Source organism: Panthera onca, chromosome B2 (assembly GCF_046562875.1).
Source record: "Panthera onca isolate mPanOnc1 chromosome B2, mPanOnc1 haplotype 2, whole genome shotgun sequence".
Classification (NCBI taxonomy): Eukaryota; Metazoa; Chordata; class Mammalia; order Carnivora; family Felidae; genus Panthera; species Panthera onca.
In genome coordinates, this window is record NC_138343.1 from 119,285,780 (window position 1) to 119,304,381 (window position 18,602).

The 18,602-nt window shown below is 41.5% G+C and overlaps 1 long non-coding RNA gene and 1 pseudogene across 1 annotated transcript; one reads left to right on the top strand and one right to left on the bottom strand.

The window, feature by feature from the left end:
• Positions 1 to 4,483: 4,483 nt before the first annotated feature.
• LOC132675334 (uncharacterized) lies at positions 4,484 to 11,315 on the bottom strand. The gene is made up of 5 exons (XR_013555770.1): positions 11,048 to 11,315; positions 10,788 to 10,876; positions 10,185 to 10,354; positions 7,900 to 8,340; positions 4,484 to 5,135 (listed from the first exon to the last, which is right to left on the bottom strand). It is a non-coding gene; the product is annotated as an uncharacterized LOC132675334 (long non-coding RNA).
• A 1,022-nt stretch (positions 11,316 to 12,337) lies between these two features.
• Positions 12,338 to 15,331, top strand: LOC132668026 (splicing regulator RBM11 pseudogene; annotated as a pseudogene).
• The last annotated feature ends 3,271 nt before the right edge of the window (positions 15,332 to 18,602 follow it).

Below are 18,602 nucleotides of genomic sequence, written 5' to 3' on the forward strand. Positions count from 1 at the left end.
CCTCTGGGCAGAATCTAATAGAGAGCCAGGCGGCCAAGGAGAAACATACTTGCCTAGTCCTAGCCCAGCATCACAAAGAAGAATACTGAAGGGTAGGTTTAGAGCTGAAAGACAATAGCTCAATAACGAACACATTCACGTAACTGTACACCATACAGCAGTGAAAATGGGTGAAATTAGACTGATGCTTATTTACATGGATTAAGCTCGCAGTTTCTTATATAGAAATCAGAAATATGCAATACATTTGCATGCAATAAATCTGCATATATACAAAGTTCAAAAAGATGCAAAAAGTACCAAGTAGGAATAAGTACGTGTGTAATAAACAACCAGGATGTCCTGGGAATGATCTAGAAAAATCTTAAGGTAGTTATGTCCCAAGAAAGGACCAGAATGTGATTGGAAGGGAATATAAGGGGTGCCTTCTTCGTGACACAAACTGAACAGCAGATCCACAGGTGATTGCTATGCAATCCTTTATACACCTCTGTGTGTCACATTGTCGTGGTTCTTAAATAACTTGCAATATGCGTTTGTTTTTTTTTAATAAGTGAATGTGTCCAGGGGCGCCTGGGTGGCTCAGGTCATGGTCTCACGGTTTGTGAGTTCGAGCCCCACGTCGGGCTCTGTGCTGACAGCTCAGAGCCTGGAGCCTGCTCAGATTCTGTGTCTCCCTCTCTCTCTGACCCTCCCCTGCTAGCGCGCATGCTCTCTCTCTCTCTCTCTCCCAAGAATAAATAAACATTAAAAAATTAAAAAAAAAAATCTATGGCTTCCAAAAGGAAGATCTTTCCCAACTCTGCTCCCATATCATAATGGTAAACTTTAGGAGAGGATGGTGCATAGATACCACCGACTGTGAATAGAAATCTTCCAAAAACAGGGGCGCCTGGGTGGCTCAGTCGGTTGAGCCTCCGACTTCGGCTCAGGTCACGATCTCGCGTGAGTTCGAGCCCCGCGTCGGGCTCTGGGCTGACGGCTCAGAGCCTGGAGCCTGCTTCCGATTCTGTGTCTCCCTCTCTCTCTGACCCTCCCCTGTTCATGCTGTGTCTCTCTCTGTCTCAAAAATAAATAAACTTAAAAAAATAAAAAAATTAAAAAAAAAAAAAAGAAATCTTCTAAAAACAAAAATGAAACCAACGCTGCCAGATTCCCCATCAGAACTGAGCATGTGATCATGTCACCATATTAGTTACATTGAGATAGCACACAGGCTTCTAGTTACGCTGAATACTCAAGCACTTTCCCTATGCTCTACTGGAGAAAATTACAAAGGTCTCATTTCAAGGGAACTTTGAATATAATGGAATTATTTGTTACCATTGTGAATAATTAAACCAAATATAAAAATCTTTGTATTTGGTAGTTTCTGGAAGGTAGGCTGACATGACTTGTGTTGGTCACAAGAAAATGAATCCCCATTCCCACAGCCTAAGCCACATGGAATTCAATAGCTGTCCAATGGGACAAGACATTCATCCAAACTATGGGAAACAGTATGGTATCCACATGAAAATCTTCCACCAGGGTCACAGCAGAATCATGGAAAACTATACTAAAGCATATGAAAATACCACCCTTCAAAGATGGTGTCGAAAGTCACTATCTCTGACATTTTAGGGGCATCAAACAGGCTCAGAATAGAGGTGGTACTGTTACAAAGCTAAAGGACAAAGTCAGAAAAACCTTGTTTCTTGAAGGCATAATTCACAGAAACCCTCCAAAGTTAGTAATAAGTTTGGCTATAGTCAATGGTAGGCACCCTATAGGAAGTGTATGAATCTGGTGATTGGAAGTAGATTTCCAAGGAAAACAGGGGAAAATGCAGTTTCTCTCTTTCTGTCTCTGTTTCTGTCCCATGCCCCCCACCTTATCCTTACTCCTTCCTCCCAGTTAGGAGCCAAACACCCTCCTATGAATCCTGAAGATTATGAGCTTCTTGAAACCTGAAGAACCTTTTTTATGTTTCCAGGTATCAGGGATTCAAAGAAGAATAGTGCACGTTATTGTCCTGAACAGTAAGTATCTGCTAATCAGATGAGGGATAACACCTCCCTCTTTACCATATGTTCCATCCAAAGTAATTTTAGAGACTCTTATCCAGCTTTCAAAATTGCTCTTGAAACTAAACATTTTATTCAACTCTCTTTTATTCCTTCCAGGTAAACTTCAAAAACTAACCTAGTTTAACACAGTAGTCAGGGTCAACAGTTTAATAAAATGGTCTGCAACGTAGGGAATGCCAAAGGTTAGGAATGAGACTATTAAAATGTCTCCCTACATTTATTGTCTATATAAAAAAATATAAAAAGAAAGTGAAATTTACTAGCATTTTAAGAATTGATGGACAAAGGTACTCTTAATAGGTCCATGTGTCAGAGGTCATGGGTCACAAATGGTCTCCAAGGTACCCTGAGGGGAGAACGATCCTTAATTTACACAGGATGACTGCAGATTCCTCACTAGCTCGTCCACATTCACTGCACTGTGCCATCCTGCAGTTTACATGGGCCCGGTTAAGTGGCTTAACCAACTAGGCTACCATTTTAACTAAATCAACATTTACAGAATAGAAGAATAGCTTAAAATGATTCTTGCAAAGAAAGTGCGTTAAAAAATGATACTAATGCGAACAGTCTCAAAAAAAAAAAAAAAAAAAAAAGAACAGCTGACATTTCTATTCCTGGTATGAGACACATTTTTGAGGAGAATATGAAAGTTTACTTGTATATGAAAAGAAATTGTCAAAACCCACAAAGCTATGAGGAAAGGTTTTGGAAGTTTTGTATTTTACTTATAAATGCAAAAATAAATAAATATATACATACCGAGGACTCATTAAAAAATTTTCTTTTTCCAGTAGGGATATATGATCAAAACATTTGAAAATCATTGGTTCAATATCACTCCTTTTGGCTGATATCTACATTTTAACTGGAACTTCCAGGAGACAATTTCTCTACTCAAAAGATTCCGAGGCTACAATTTAAGATGCTTAGAAAAAATATAGGGAGGAAGAAGGCCGTTCACACTGATATGTACATCACATCGCCATTGAAGTATAAAATGTAGTATACTTCCCTACCCCCATTTAGTATAAAATTATGCCATAGGGTTATTTTAGTCTTGAAACTCAGACTTTAACGTAGAAATTTTAGGATTTGACCTTAAACCTGTAAAAGGGTAATTAAATGAACTGGTATAGAAAATAAACAGAAAGATGATTTTTGTGATTTGAAAGATAATAAGGAATTTAACTTCTATGAAACTGATTCATACAGTTTGGAAACATCTTTGTATCCTTTTGATATTAAGTTGTATCCAGATTATAGTCAACTTACTGTCTTTTGTATCAATATTAAAATGATTTGTTTTCTTATATGCCAAAAAAATCTCAATCCTGGAATATTACACCTTTCTAATAGATCTTTGCCTACATTTTGTTCCCGAGTACTTTTTTTCTAAAATGCTATTTTCTTTAATTGCTCACTTAAAAAAAAAATCTCTAGCATTGTCGTATTATAGAGGTAATGAAGATCAAACTTTTTTTAATGTTTATTTATTTTTGAGAGGGAGATTGAGAATGAGCAGGGGAGGGGCAGAGAGAGAGGGAGACATAGAATCCAAAGCAGGCTCCAGGCTCTGAGCTGTCAGCACAATGCCCGATGCAGGGTTCGAACTCAAGAACCGCGAGATCATGACCTGAGTCGAAGTCAGATGCTTAACCGACTGAGCCACCCAGGTGCCCCAAGATCAAACTCAAACACAGCACTGACCACTCTCACAGCAGGGCTCCATTTTACATATCCCCTCCCTATTACTTATGGTCATGTGCCACCAAGTCCCCCCTCAGGAGGACATGTGGAGTCATGGGGACTACATGACTTTTTGTTCCCAATATTTGCCAAGACATAGAATTGTTCTTGGCCAGGTCGATGAGTCTTGCTTGTACTGGTGTGTGACCAAATCTAAATGAAATTTTAATTGAAACATTTCAATAAGTTAGACAGAGACAGATAAATACTGTATGATAGCACTTATATGTGGAATCTAGCAAAGCTGAACTCATAAAAGAAGAAGAAGAATGGTGATCACCGGGGGCTTGGGGGAAGGAGGAATTGGGGATACCATTTAGGGGTGCAGAGTTGCAGCTAGCAGATAAATATGTCCTGGAGATTCAACGCACTGCATAGTGATTAGAGTTAACAACATAACCTAAAAGAGTATTTTTTTCAGTTCATCCAGAAACAAACAGTAGTGAGAATCGAAGTGCGAGTCAATTTACAAGCCAATATAAAAACGATTCATGAAAAAGATCATCATTAAAAGCCATAAGTTAAACTTCATGATTTTTTTTTTTTACATCGGAGCTACTGCTCTGGCAATTCCTTATTCACTCTCCTGGGTCATTGGCTGTCTCCTCTCTACTGGATCATTCCACTGGCATGCAAATGTGCTCTAGTACTTAAAAAATAATAATAATAATTAAAAACCTCTCCTGAATCCACATGTCCCTCTAAATACTGCTCCATTGCTCAGCTCCCTCTTCTAGCAAAGCTCATAGAAAGAGTTGTCCATCTGGCTGTTTCCAGCTTGTTCTCTCTCATTCTTTCTTGAGGCATTCAAATCAGCTTCCGTTTCTATCATCCCACCTGACAACTCTTAACCGATGCCAACGATGACCTCCACATCTTACCTGATGTCATCCTACTTGTCTGCAACACTTGACACAGTTAATGACACCCTCTTCCCAGAAACACTTCACCCTGCTGATTGGACCCCGCTCTCTCCTTCTCCTGCTCAATGGCTGCTCTTCTCACACTCCTTTGCTGGTTCTTCCTCACCCCTTCTGAGTCTAAACATCGGAGTTTCCTAGATCTCAAGCCTTAGGTCTCTTCCCTTCTGTAACTCACTCCATAGGTGAACCATCATGGTGCTAAAAATCATCTGTGTGCTGACCCTGGGTTTTCTATCTCAGTCCTGACTTTGTCCTTCCATGCCAGACTTGTATATGCAACTGGCAGGCTTACATCTCCGCCTGGATGTTGAAAGGGCAGCTTACACGTAAGGTGCACAAAATTGGCTTCCTAATTGGCATCCCAGACTTGCTGTTCCTTCAGTGCTCTGTATATCTGTAAATGGCAATTCCGTGTCTCCGTTTGCTCAGGCCGAAAATGGGAGTCACCCCTGACGCTTGCCTTTCTCTCATACCCCCACAACAAATCCGGCAACAAATCCTGGCACCTTGACATCTAAAATATATCTATTCTGATCACCACACAACATTCTAAATAGTAATAGTCTGTTTACCTCTACCTTCTCTCGCTAAATATGCATAAGTCATGGGGGGGGGGGGCATAACCTTCATTTACTAAGCGCTGTATCTCCTATTTCTAGAATAATATCTGGCACATCATAGATGCTCGATAAATAATGGCTGAATGAGTGAAAATTAAGTGTATTCAATGTGACTATGCTGGATGACGATGCAAACCCATTTTCTGTCAAAATGCATTCCTTCTACTGTAGGGCTGTGACAGAGCTTTTTACCAACCATACGTAACATCCTTTCCCCCAAACTTCACTAGTTTCCATAGCTATTGTGATCTTTGAGTAGTCCATAACTTTACAACATGTGTTGTTGTTTTTAATTTTTTTTATGTTTATTTATTTTTGAGAGGGAGAGAGAGCACAAGCAGGGGAGGGGCAGAGAGAGTATGAGCTGTCAGCGCAGAGCCCTATGCGGGGCTCGAACTCACGCACCACGAGTTCGTGACCAGAGCTGAAGTCAGACGCTTAACCGACTGAGCCATCCAGATGCCCCCAATAACATGTAGTTGTTGTTGTTGTTTTCTATTTTTTTTTAACACTTATTTATTCTTGAGAGACAGAGAGAGACAAAGCACGAGTGGGGGAGGGGCAGAGAGAGAGGGAGACAAAGAATCTGAAGCAGGATCAAAGCTCTGAGCTGTCAGCATGTAGCAGGATACTCCCAGGGAGCCGTGACATGCAACACGGAGGCTTTTCTTTCCAGGAAGCAACTTTATTCCCTGCCGGCATGACTCAGTGGGGTTCCCACGGAGGAACTGAGCCCAGAATGACACATGGCATAGTTTTCTATATATTTTTTGCTACTCTGTCTCCCATATATGGTAACACACAAAAGTGCAGTTTGATCAGGTCTTGTTACAAGGTTGTGAGGAATGTTATGTATGAGGATAGCCAAGTTGCCTTGAGTTGTTTTTTTTTTTTCCTTTCCTTAGGGAGGGGACCCTACCACAAGCACAGAGCCCCATATGGGGCTTGAACCCAGGAACCATGAAAACATGACCTGAGCTGAAGTGGGATGCTTTAACCAACTGAACCACCCAGGCACCCCCAACGTATGTTGTTATTAACAGGAAACCCAGAACTTAACCCTACTGTGAGTTGAAAAACAAAGGAGTTGTCCCAATTTTCAAAACTTCTATGCAGAAAGACTGTCTAGCTATTGACCTCTTTTCTGGAACAAAAGAAAATTTACAAACACCATAGACAGCATCAACTCAGGACAAGAAGGATGGAGAGATTAACTGTCTTTAATCATGTCACCCAATATTTTCTTCTTTGTGTCTCTTTAGAGCTAAGAAAAGCTGTTTTCTGGTAACCCTTATATAAATGTCAGAAGAGCCAGGCATCCTAAAAAAAAGTATGGTATTCATAATCCTCTTGTAAAACCAAAAAAATGGCGGATAAATGTTTAATAAACTTAATCTGAGGTAAAAGAGGGAGAAAAAGTATGAGAGAGTAAGAGAGAGGATTTGACAGGAGAGAGAGAGTGCCAAAATAGAAATGTGTGACCTGTACCTCAGTAATTTAATTTTCAAGTCTTATTAGACAGTAAGATTCATACATTAAATATGCACTTATATATATTAAATATTTTATATTAGAAAGTCTCTAGATTATTTTTCCTCAAGAAAATTAGCTTTATGAGCCTAGGAAAACACTAAGTTTCAAAGCATAAGGTCTTATGATTCACGAGAATGTACATAGTAAGCTCTTTCTGCCTGAGAAGTAGATTCTGGAACAGAAAGTCTCCATAAGATTGAAGTTTCATAATTCCTTTTTTAATGTTTATTCATTTTTTGAGAGAGAGAGAGAGAGAGGCAGAGAGAGGGAGACACAGAAACTGAAGCAGCCTCCAGGATCTGAACTCTCAGCACCGAGCTCAATGCGGGGCCCGAACTCAAACCATGAGATCATGACCTGAGCCGAAGTGGGACGCTTAACCAACTGAGCCACCCAGATGCCCCCAAAGTATGGTACTTTCAATGGAGACCTTGGGCTACTTCCCAAATACAACCCACTGTCTACTTCAGAAATTAATTTATTACTTGACTCCATGAGATTCTCTTCCCCTTAGCTTCTAATCCTAGCAATAAATATCTTGTTTACATATTTTCTCCAAATTTAATAAAACTATTCATTTATAAATGATTATTAAATGGTATCTAAGCACAAATTTTTTAAGCAAATGCCAAGATAAAAATAACAATATCGTATGCCACATCTGTGATAATTCAGGATTTATCATGTCGCTGTGGTGAACATGCGCATTTTAGAGAATTGCAGCATTTTTTGCACAAACAATGAGGATATTTAAAATATCTTCCTGGGCACCTCGGTGGCTCAGTTGGTTAAGCGTCCAACTCTCGGTCTTGGCTCAGGTCATGATCTCACGGTGGGTGGGATTAAGTGCTGCGGTGGGCTTCGTGCTGACAGCATGGAACCTGCTTGGGATTCCCTCTCCCTCTCTCTCTGCCCCTCCGCTGTTCCCGTGCATACGTGCTCATGCTCTAAATAAATAAATAAATAAATAAATAAACATTTTTTTTAAGTTTAATAAATATATACCTCTGGGTGTTTTGACATGTAATCCAATTCACCTGAGGGGCTGGGATATCCTTCAGATAAAGAGAAATGGTTTCCCTGGAAAATTTCCATCCATAAAGCACATCTTCTGGAGTCACAGTCATTTGAGCATTCCGCTTAAAATAAGCGAAATCAAAATTATTTCTTCATATGTCACATAGTTCAACACTCCATTCTTCTACTCGCTCTCCTTACCTGCTTAGCTGAGTGCTTAATTGTTCTGTCTAGAAACCTATATTCTCGTTCATAAGGAACAGGGCATTGTCCTGGGAAACAAGCGTTTCTGTCTTATTTGGCAATATAACAGCGTGTTCATATACAGCGACTGGAAAAGCATCCAAGGCACTGATGTGCAGGATGATTAGGGCAAAAATTGCCACGGAGATTTGAAGAGAAGTGATCGTAGCCAACATCTAGTGAGCTCTGAAAGTGAAAGCAACATTCATTCAGTACTTCTAGAGAGGGAAGCATTTATATCACATAAAACTAACTTCCAGCTAACAGACTTTTCTTTTATAATCTTAGGAATATTATACCTAGCTACTTTTGTGGGAAAAAAAAACACATTTCAGTTCAATGAATACAATCAGAAACTATTACAAGGATTGCACAATATGTACTATTGATAAGATTTGATATCGAATTAAAAAAAAACACAAAATTCAAATATAAGCCCACTGTACCCTTTTATTGATAGAAAGAAAATAAATTAACTCTCGTGAAAAATCATAATACGATAAACATTTCATTTATTAAATTACAAAACCTTTTTTTTCTGCTCTATTAAATGATTTACATCATGTATATTTTTAGAAGAGGAGAACAATTTTAAAATATTTGCTACTAGGAAAATGCACTACGGTACAACATCGGGAAGAAAATTCACCCAAATTGACACTCTGGCTTACTTATTAAAGACTAAGAATGTGTGCTCCATAAAAGCATGATTTTGTGTCTATTTTATTCACTGCCAAATCCTCAGTGCCCAAAGCGTGAATTGTGTAGGTGAGGTTCTCTGGTGTTAGGCCAGAGGAGAAATCAAGGTCACTGCTTAGCTGGACCCAGCCCTAGGAGAACTAAACTTACTTCTTCCTTGCCTCCCTCTCTCTTTCCATTCTGCCCTCCCTCCCTTCTGTCCCCCCTTCCTATTTCCTTCCTTCCTCCCTCTCTCCTTCCCTTCCTCCCTCCCTTCCTCCCCCCCCAACCTTCCTTCCTTCACCTCCTTCCTCGCTCCTTTCCTCTTTCCCTCCCTCCCTCCCTCCCTTCCTTCCCTCCTTCCAAAGTACATACAAGGGAAGAAGTATCTCAGGCCAGTCATCATAAAGATAATCTCTGTTATAACTCAGAGAAGACATAACTTTCATTTTCTCAAAGATAAATTAATCACATAATAGAGTTTTAAGAATATGCTTTTCCTAGGACATCCATATTCTCACTCCCCTGCTCCCAATTCTACCATGCAAGAGGTTTTTCCAGTTGTTTTAGGGTTTGTTGTTGTTGTTGTTGTTGTTGTTGTTGTTGTTGTTTTAAAAAATCTGGGCCTCTTAGTAAAAGCCATTCAAATATTTTTGTAGAGTAGCAACAAATAAATTATTCTGTGCTTTCCCTCATATGGAGATAAAATTCTTGGTAAAGGAAAGGCCTAAGGGCTATAAACAAGTCTGCTCATATTTTCTGCTTTGAATAGAATTTTCTATTTAAGAAATAACTTCTTAAATAGAACAATACAAATAATTTTGAGAAAAATGGTCAAGCCCTTTAGTGGACAATGTGAAGGGAGAGATATGTTTGTGAATTTTTAGCAGATTGTACAATAGATTACTAGTATGTGATTGTACTGTATATATAGTTTGTCCACAGTTATTATATTAATATAGGTAATTGGTATATACTCTATCTCTATACAGTAGATTTTGAGTGCCTTTAGAGTTTAGAGAGCATATAAACCAAATGCCCACACTTTATAGGACAAGAATCTGAGGCACAGAGAAGCAGAGTAACTTAGAGACGGGTGTGCAACTTCTCATTCCTGATTCCAGAATCTTCTCCTTATATCCAAGAGATCATGCGTGGGACTGTGCTCTGATTTAATGTCTGCATCCCAGGGTCTGAGCCCCAGAGCCTTTTAAAGAACTCAATTCAAAGTGATCGCCTTAAGGAAATCTCACATGAATCTGCTAAGTGCTAGATGGGCACTTGTGGTCAATGCCTAGTGAAGACCCTTAAGCTTTTCCATCTCTCCAAGAACTATTGGGATCATGACCTACCTTCATGTGACTGAACTCACTAACTAATAATATTTCATTATCTCCTTTGCTTAGAAGTAGTCAGGTAAGCTGGCAAAGATAAGCTACAACCTTTTCTTTTTGAGGCTAGGAGCAGAAACAGCCATATCTGTCTTTCACCCCAGTTTCCTGGACGATGTTCTTCTTTGTGGCTATGCGAGAGAGAAATGGTGTTAAATAGGGCTTTCGGCTGCAGGGGGAAAGGGGCAACGGCTTCTGATGTGAAGCCGAGAGGATGACCGAGTTGCCTCTTTTCTCTGCAGCCTTTCAAAATTGTCTCATTACAATTGAGGTGTAACAAAAGCAAAGGCATGGAAAACAGCAATTAAAACATAGAAAGATCCTTGAGATAGAAAGGAAAAGTGAATCATCTTTACAAACATTTGCTATCGAGACAGTTGCTATTGCTTGAAATCTTCAGAAGTAAAAGATTCAAGACATAGAACTTCCAGAGTTCCCATTTTCATGTTCATTAAAGTGATTGATTAAATAAAGCTTAACTTCTTTAGTTTAGCTCAGTTATAAAATAACGTTACCTGTCACAGGAGCACGGATGAATCATAATTTACTGCTAAGAGTGCCTACCTTCTGATTTACCATTTTGTGATTAACGGTCTTAGTTGCAAGGGTGAAAAGTTACAATCGATTCAAAATTATTTGGTCAAGGAGTCACTCTAAAAAAACATGCAAAAAATAATTGTGAATCTGGTTGTCTCTAAGAACGGTGCTCAGTTGGGGCTAGGTTTCGCATCTGTAATAAGGGAAAAGAATCGAAGCGCAGTTTCTGCTTTGCACTCCCCTTCTTTGAACCTCTGTCTCTCACCTAAGAGTTCAGGTCATCATACCTGCTCTATCGCCTTTCACAAGGTTATTCGGAGAGCCAAAGACACAGGAAAGTCCTCCGTAAGATTACGATGGGATCACAAGCATTAACAAAAAGGAGCGCCAATGTAGCAATGCAAGGATCCTGACTGCTCAATGTTCTTTATTAAGTTCACAGAGCTACTGCTGTTCAGTTAAACGCATCTATGCCGTTCAGGGTGCTGTGCTGGGAAACAGCTGGGAACAGGTTGTGGACAGAATATCAAGCCAAGGCAGGAACAGCAGATGCACAACGGGGGGGGGGGGAGGGGAGGGGGGAGGAGGGAGGCGGCGGGGAGGGGGGTCGTCAGAGGCACAGCAAAGGCACCAAGACAGGAAGGAGGGAGCAGCTCTGGGCTCTGACACGGGCTACAGGACTGGTCTGGCCTCTCTCCCAGATACGAGATGATAATAAGTGAGTTAAGAAATAAAGGGTTGGAAACAGCATGTACAATTTTTGACAGCATTTCCTCCTAGGCAGCCTGGATGACACATCAAAATAGGAAGCAAGAAAAACAGAAAACTCGGGCCCTTCTTGTAAAACGATTTTCTCTGGATAGCGCATGCCAAAAAAAGAAGACGACAAAGATCCCGTACCCCCAAAAAAGGAACATGGAGTTAAAGAACGTTTCTGTCCTGCCCCCCACCCCCACTCCACCCCCTGGATTCTTGGCCCGCGTCCTTTGCAAGACAGTTTGAATCAGCCTCCGTGAAAGGGAAGGTCTTTTTTTGAGCAGAACCAGCCTGAACTTGACCAGAGCCGGTCTGAACTTCAACCGGTGCTCCTCTGCCCTGGCCTGGCGTGGGCGTTCTCTTCAGCCCAGCAATGCAACTGAAGCCAAGACAGGATCTGAGATCATAATGACGCACGACAGCCTCCTGCTCCCCGCATGCCCTGCTGGTTGGACAGAGCTAAACCACAGGAAGGTGCCACTAGCCAACTGGTTTTGGCCTACAACAGCAGCCTGCCCGGCTCCTTTCTGTTCTCGGAAGTTTAGGATGGAGGTGTGCTGAGCCGCAGAGAATAGGTAGCATGCTCCCATTCGGAGGGCCCCGACTTCCTCAGAAGAAAAACAGGACTGAGCTCTCTTATTGATGTCACTTGCAGATTGCTAACTTTTGCTATGATCCAACTCTGCCAAAAGTTCATCGCATTCACCAGCAGAGACCTGTAAAAACTCTTTGGTTGGTGCTATAGGCTGAATGTCTGTGTGCCCCCCCCCCACTCCCCCCTGCCTCCCACATTCATATGTGGAATCTTGATCCCCAGTACGATGGTGGTAGGGGGTGGAACCTTTGGGAGGTGATTGCATCATGAGGGTGAAGTCCTCACCAATGGGAGGTCTGCGGTTATAAAAGAGACCCCAGAGAGCTCCCTTGCCCCTTCTGCCCTGTGAGGACACGGTGAGAAGTTGGCAGTTTGCAGCCAGGAAGCAGGTTCTCACCAGACCTGAAATCTGCGGGGGCCTTGTTCTTGGACTTCCCGGCCTCCGGAACTGTGAGAAATAAATTTCTGTTGCTTATAAGGCATCCAGTCTACCGTATTCTGTTACAGCAGCCTGAACTGACCAACACAGCTGGATTCAAGGTCAGGGTGACCACTGCAAATCCAAAGGAAATGGATCAAAGTCATTTGTTTAATTGATGAGGCAGGTGAAGAAGCATGCATTTAAAAGGATATGATATTTGGGGTGCCTGGGTGGCTCAGTTGGTTGAGCGCCCAACTTTGGCTCTGGTCACGATCTCGATCTCGTGTTCATGGGCTGGAGCCCCTGCATCAGGCTCTGTGCTGACAGCTCAGAGCCTGGGGCCTGCTTTGGATTCTGCGTCCCCAACCTCTTTCTGCCCCTCCCCTGCTCAAGCTCTCTCTCTCTCTGTCTCTCAAAAAATAAAATAAAATGTTAAAAAAAAATTTTTTTAAGAAAGAAAGGATATGATACAAAAACAAAAGTGAAATCTCAGACACTTGCAGAGGAAAAAGATAGATGAAAAGAGAAAACTGTCCATCAAGCTGCAGTACATTTATCGTTTTGTTGAGTCATATGAAAGCACCACACTAATCTATCATAATTCGCCTTGTTGTTCTTTTTCAGTGAGCAAAGACATAGAAAAGCATGTCGGAGGGGCGCCTGGATGGCTTGGTCGGTTAAGCATCCGACTTCGGCGCAGGTCATGATCTCACGGTCCATGAGTTCGAGCCCCGCGTCGGGCTCTCTGCTGACAGCTCAGAGCCTAGAGCCTGTTTCAGATTCTGTGTCTTCCTCTCTCTCCGCCCCTCCCCTGTTCATGCTCTGTCTCTCTCTGTCTCAAAAATAAATAAAAATGTTAAAAAAAAAAAAAAGAAAAGAAAAGAAAAGCATGTCTGAGGCCCAAGATAACTAGTTACAGGTTCTGTCGAAGTGAAGCCCTCTGTTCCCCTGGATCCCATCTGCTTCTTTTTTTCCAAAGCCGGTGGTTCCTCCAATCACCCCTTTCAGTTTTGTTTTACTTTCCAGAGGATTCTGCCCTCCTACTCAGGGACCAGGAGAGGGAGTATTTGTTTTATCTAGCCTGGCAACTCTGATTCTGGGGTTTTCTTTCAAGCCATCGGAGGCCAGGTTTACACTGGCAAGATGGGACTGCATGATTTCTACTGAACGAAGGCCAAATGGCCAGGAGAAGCAACAGGGCAACAGCAGCTGGGAATTTCTCTCTCTGGGCCTAAGCTGACTCTTAAGTTCATGTCATATTCTTTTTTTTTAGCACATTATTCTTCTATTATCACACAGATCTACTCTAGAACTTTCCTCGGGGTGGAGATGACTACATTCTGTATGGTCCTGCGTCTAATTACTGCTAACTTCGGTGACGTGAATTTTCCTCACTACAGTTATGAGTCGTGATGGTATTGAGTAACGGTTAAGGAAGCCAGAGGCTTGAGTCACTTTCTAGCTGTGCAACCGTGAGCAAGTTATGTGCCACAGTTTTCTTCATCTGCAAAATAGTGATGGACTAAGTGATTTTTGCTGTTATTATTACTGCCTCAGGTCTACAAGACAGAGGCTTCATTCTGAGGGCAAGGCCCAGCGCATCTATGACCCACATCTTTAACTCTTGCTGATCAGTGGGCCACCTATCCCTGACTAATAACTGGTTAAAAGAACATGAACTAATCCACATTCTCTATTTTCTCATTGTTCCGTCTCTTTCCACAAAGTCCTTCTTTGTTCCATCTCTTCTGCGTCAGCCTGACCAGAATGGTTTCTCCTGAACTGATTCAAGTCTATTCCTACTAGATAATCTGGATGGCTTTCCTTCTAACACGACCAGAGACTCTCCCTCTGATCAATAGCCCTCTATGCCTCATTCTTTTGTTTAAACCTCACACGCAGAGAGAAAAACAGCTTACCAACAAGCTGGATTACTCAGGCGTCGCTGTGGGGAATTGGAAAATGGCCCCGCCACTCTAGAAAACAGGTTGGCAGTTTCTTAAAAAGAAACTATCCACTGCCTGGCCCCCTCTGGGATGACAGGCAAATCAGGGAGGCGGGGCAGGGTCACTGTGCCTCCTCTAGCCTCGTGTTCCCTGCTCTGGAAAAGGAGACAGGACAGCGTGGAGAATTTAGAGACCCCGATTTAGAAATGCTTTAGGAGATGTTTCTTCAGTTTCTTATGGGCCACACCAGTAACTAAAGTGACCCTGTGCCAAGACAGAGAAAAAAAAGCTGCAGGTTTGTGTTTGTCTGCTTTGAACACCCAGAATCCCAATCTTATGTCATAGCCCTGCTACACGGAATTCATTTACATGGGTGATCAATTAATGTGCAATATCTGCTTGGGAGTTCTCGCTCTTCTGAACCCACTAAACGTGGTCTTGAAAGCCGTGTGAAGATAAATTCACTAGCTACAGAAATGAAGACGTTGTCAGCAGATCTTACTGTTCTAGGCAGGTTTTGTGTTTTTTTTTTTTCCAATTAATAATGCTGCTTTACCTTAAGAATATGTTTTCTTTAAAAAAATGTGCAGCGGCATGCATGTAATCCAATGTGGCAGCCACCTTACCATGAGATGACCGGGTTGCTTCCTCACAGACATCCTTGTTGCCTCCCCACCATGTTCTGGATCCGGGGAATGGATCTCTTAGGAATGCATCGACAACCAAGTGACTCTGATTTTTATCACACAAATAGAAGAGGCAAAAGCCAACCAGTAACAGTGATAGAACAGAAAACAATAGAGGAAATGAGTATAGTCCAAAGTTCTCCAAGTGTACAAAGAAAAGGTATTAAGTTTCTCAGGATCCACATAAGAGCGAAAACATATGGTATCTGTCTTTCTCCGTATGACTTATTTCACTTAGCATAACACTCTTTCCAGTTCCATCCACGTTGCTACAAAAGGCCATATTTCATGGGGGAGGGGAAGGGAAAGAAAAGTTAGAGAGGGAGGGAGGCAAACCATAAGAGACTCTTAAAAACTGAGAACAAACTGAGGGTTGATGGGGGTGGGATGGAGGGGAGGGTGGGTGATGGGTACTGAGGAGGGCACTTTTTGGGATGAGCACTGGGTGTTGTATGGAAATCAATTTGATAATAAATTTCATATAAAAAAAATAAAAGAAAAGGTATTAGTATTATGTTTAAATGAAGTATTTATCTACACTGGTTTTCTCTTAAAAGCAAAAAGAAAGCTCTATCTGAATTCATCCAACAACTGATCTTGTATCCGTCACTTTTAAAATACATAATAATGTGACAGCTAATTTGGTATTCAAATTTATCTTGAATGACAAAAACTTAAAACCGATTGTTTTTGTATTTGTATTTGTCACACTATTGTTGAACCATTGTCAACAAGAAATACACTTTGTTTTACTACTGATGACGAAATCACACTAAACTGTAAATCAAAAGTTATTATCATGCTTCCCTAGATCATTCCCTATAACTCAAACTGTAAATACGCTGGGATTAGAAGTGAAGCTGTGAATTTTCTGAAGGAAACTAGGGCAAATATTTCAAAGTTGCAAGTTTTCCTAATGAAGACTAAATAAGCAGACTTCAGTTTCTTTTCATACCTTAGACAGGTATTTTTTCAGTCTAACTATGTTGTTTCTGAGATGTACTCTTCTGTGCATGTATCTCATAAACTGAGGACATATGACAGTGATACCAAAGGAAAGGTAACTGTCATAGTAGTCATTTTTGGATCATTCCCTTTTGATACGATTGTATGTAAATAGAGATACCTGCTTCTTTATTTCTCATTTATTAACTGTATTTAATAAAAATTAGTTGGCTATGCAGTATTATTACCCACTTCTTTTGCCACCTAGATTTAAGAGGGTATATTTAACATATTGAATCTCGATAAATTAATAAACAAGTAAATAGAATATTACATTAAGGTATGATATTTAACATGTATTGTCTAAATCAAATTTCCTATGTAAATAAGCGGGTTATTTGGGGCAAAAATGAAGTATCATACAACCCAGCAGTTGTATTCCTGGGCATTTATCCCAGAGACGTAAAGATTTGTGTTCACAAAAAAGAACCCTGCAAGTGAATGTTCATAGCATAGTTTATTTGTGTTTATAATCATAAAATGGAAACAATCCAGATGTTCTTAAGTGGATGAGTAAACATACTGCATATCCATACCATGGAATGCTACTCATCAATATACAGAAATTAACCACCAATATGTACACGATCTAAAGAGCATTTGGCTGAATGAGAAAAAACAATCCCAAAAGGTAACATACTATAGGATTCCATTTGAACACGTTCTTGAAATGATGAAATTATAGAACTGGGGAACAGAGTAGTGCTTGCCTAGGATTAAGGAGGGGGTGAGGGTGAGAAGGAAGCGGATATGCCTATAAAAGGACAACATGAAGGATGGGACTGTTGTGTATCTTGACCGCATCTTGGTTTTAATATTGTACCGTCCTGTTGCAAGATGTCACCACTGGGGGAACCTGGGTATGGAGCAAACCTGGTCTCCGTATTATTTCTGTGTATTATTTCAACCGCATGTGAACCAGCAATTATCAAGGCGAAAAAAAAAAAGTTTCAGAAAAACGATTTGTGAATTTTTATTTGCCCTTCTTATTTTATTTTCCATTTGGATTAATTTGCATGTCTATATGTATATATGATACCTTTTATTTATTATTCTACATTCGGTCTCATTTAAAAAAAAAAAAAAAGGTTTCTTTTAAGCTGGGTGTCTTTGTTACATTTAGAGGCATACAGATCTATAAAAATATAAACACACAGTGATTTCCCTGAGAGTTTTGACCCACTTTTTCATCAAAGTTCCTCTCTCTTTTCTCATGGTTTTAAATTTTTGTCATCTATTTTAGCATCTGCAAAATCATAAAATGAGGAAGTAGCAAAGGTGTTTTTGCACAAAGTGTCTGTAAATACACAGGTAGACGGCGGCAGGTATTGGAAGCATCGTGTTTGGGAAGGGGGGCAGAAACCTCTCGCCAGAAAGCCTGGAATCTTTGCGGTGACGGTCAACAGCGCTGGTGGCCCGGAGCCATGTGGCATGCGAGCCCCGCGAGCCCGGTCGCAGCGCCCCAGCTGGGAGCTGCAGGATCCATCGCCACAGTGATTTAATAGCGGCCCCGTGCGGCAGCGGCGGGAACTGCAGGTGTTCCGCGGCAAACTGGGCCCCTGGGCCCACTCTGGGGTGCAGCGGGTCAGGGGCACACTCCATCCCTGTTCCACTCCGGGAAGTGGGGCACAGGGGGCTGGGTGACCGGCTACTCCTTCTCACATGCACTGGACCACCCTCTGGAGTGCCCACAACGGAGGACTTCGGGGGAGAAGGGCAATGAAGATTTCCGCAATGAAAGCCAATTTTCCAACACGTGGTTGCTCTCCATCATCCCCATCTCCATCATCCTCTTAATTTTCTTTTCTTTTTTTTTTTTCGCTCTGGTGGTGTTGTTACAGGGCATCCCACCCTGGGTTATTTTTCCCCTTCAGGATTTGATTTGCTCCTATTCTTCCCCATCTCACTAAGAGGCACTCTCATCCACCCACATACATCCTCAAGCCAAAACCTTGAGTCACCCCTAAATTCCTCTCTCCCCTCCTTCTACATGAGCAGGTCCTGTTGGCTCCCCTTCCAAACACATCTTTTATGCTATATCTCCACCACCACCTCCATGGTCCAAACTACTCATGTCTCTCTCTCTCTCTGTCTCCAAGCTCCCGTAGATCTCCCTCCATCGTTGCTAGACAATGGCCCTCCTGAAACATGAATCAAATTCTGGCATCCCCTGTTGAGAAGCTAGTTCCTTCCTACCTTCCTAACATCCTCTGTTTACTAGATTTCAGCCACATGGGCCACAGTGTCATCTTTGACCATGACAAACCCTTTGGCACGGGCTAGGGAAGGCTCTCCCTCGGGATGACTGCCTTATTCTCATCCTTCGGGTCTCAGTTCAAATGTCTCACCTCCATGGAGAGGCCTTATCTAAATTAGAACCCCACACCTAATGACTCCAGCCACTTTCTCTTTCCTATCACCATGTTTTCCCCT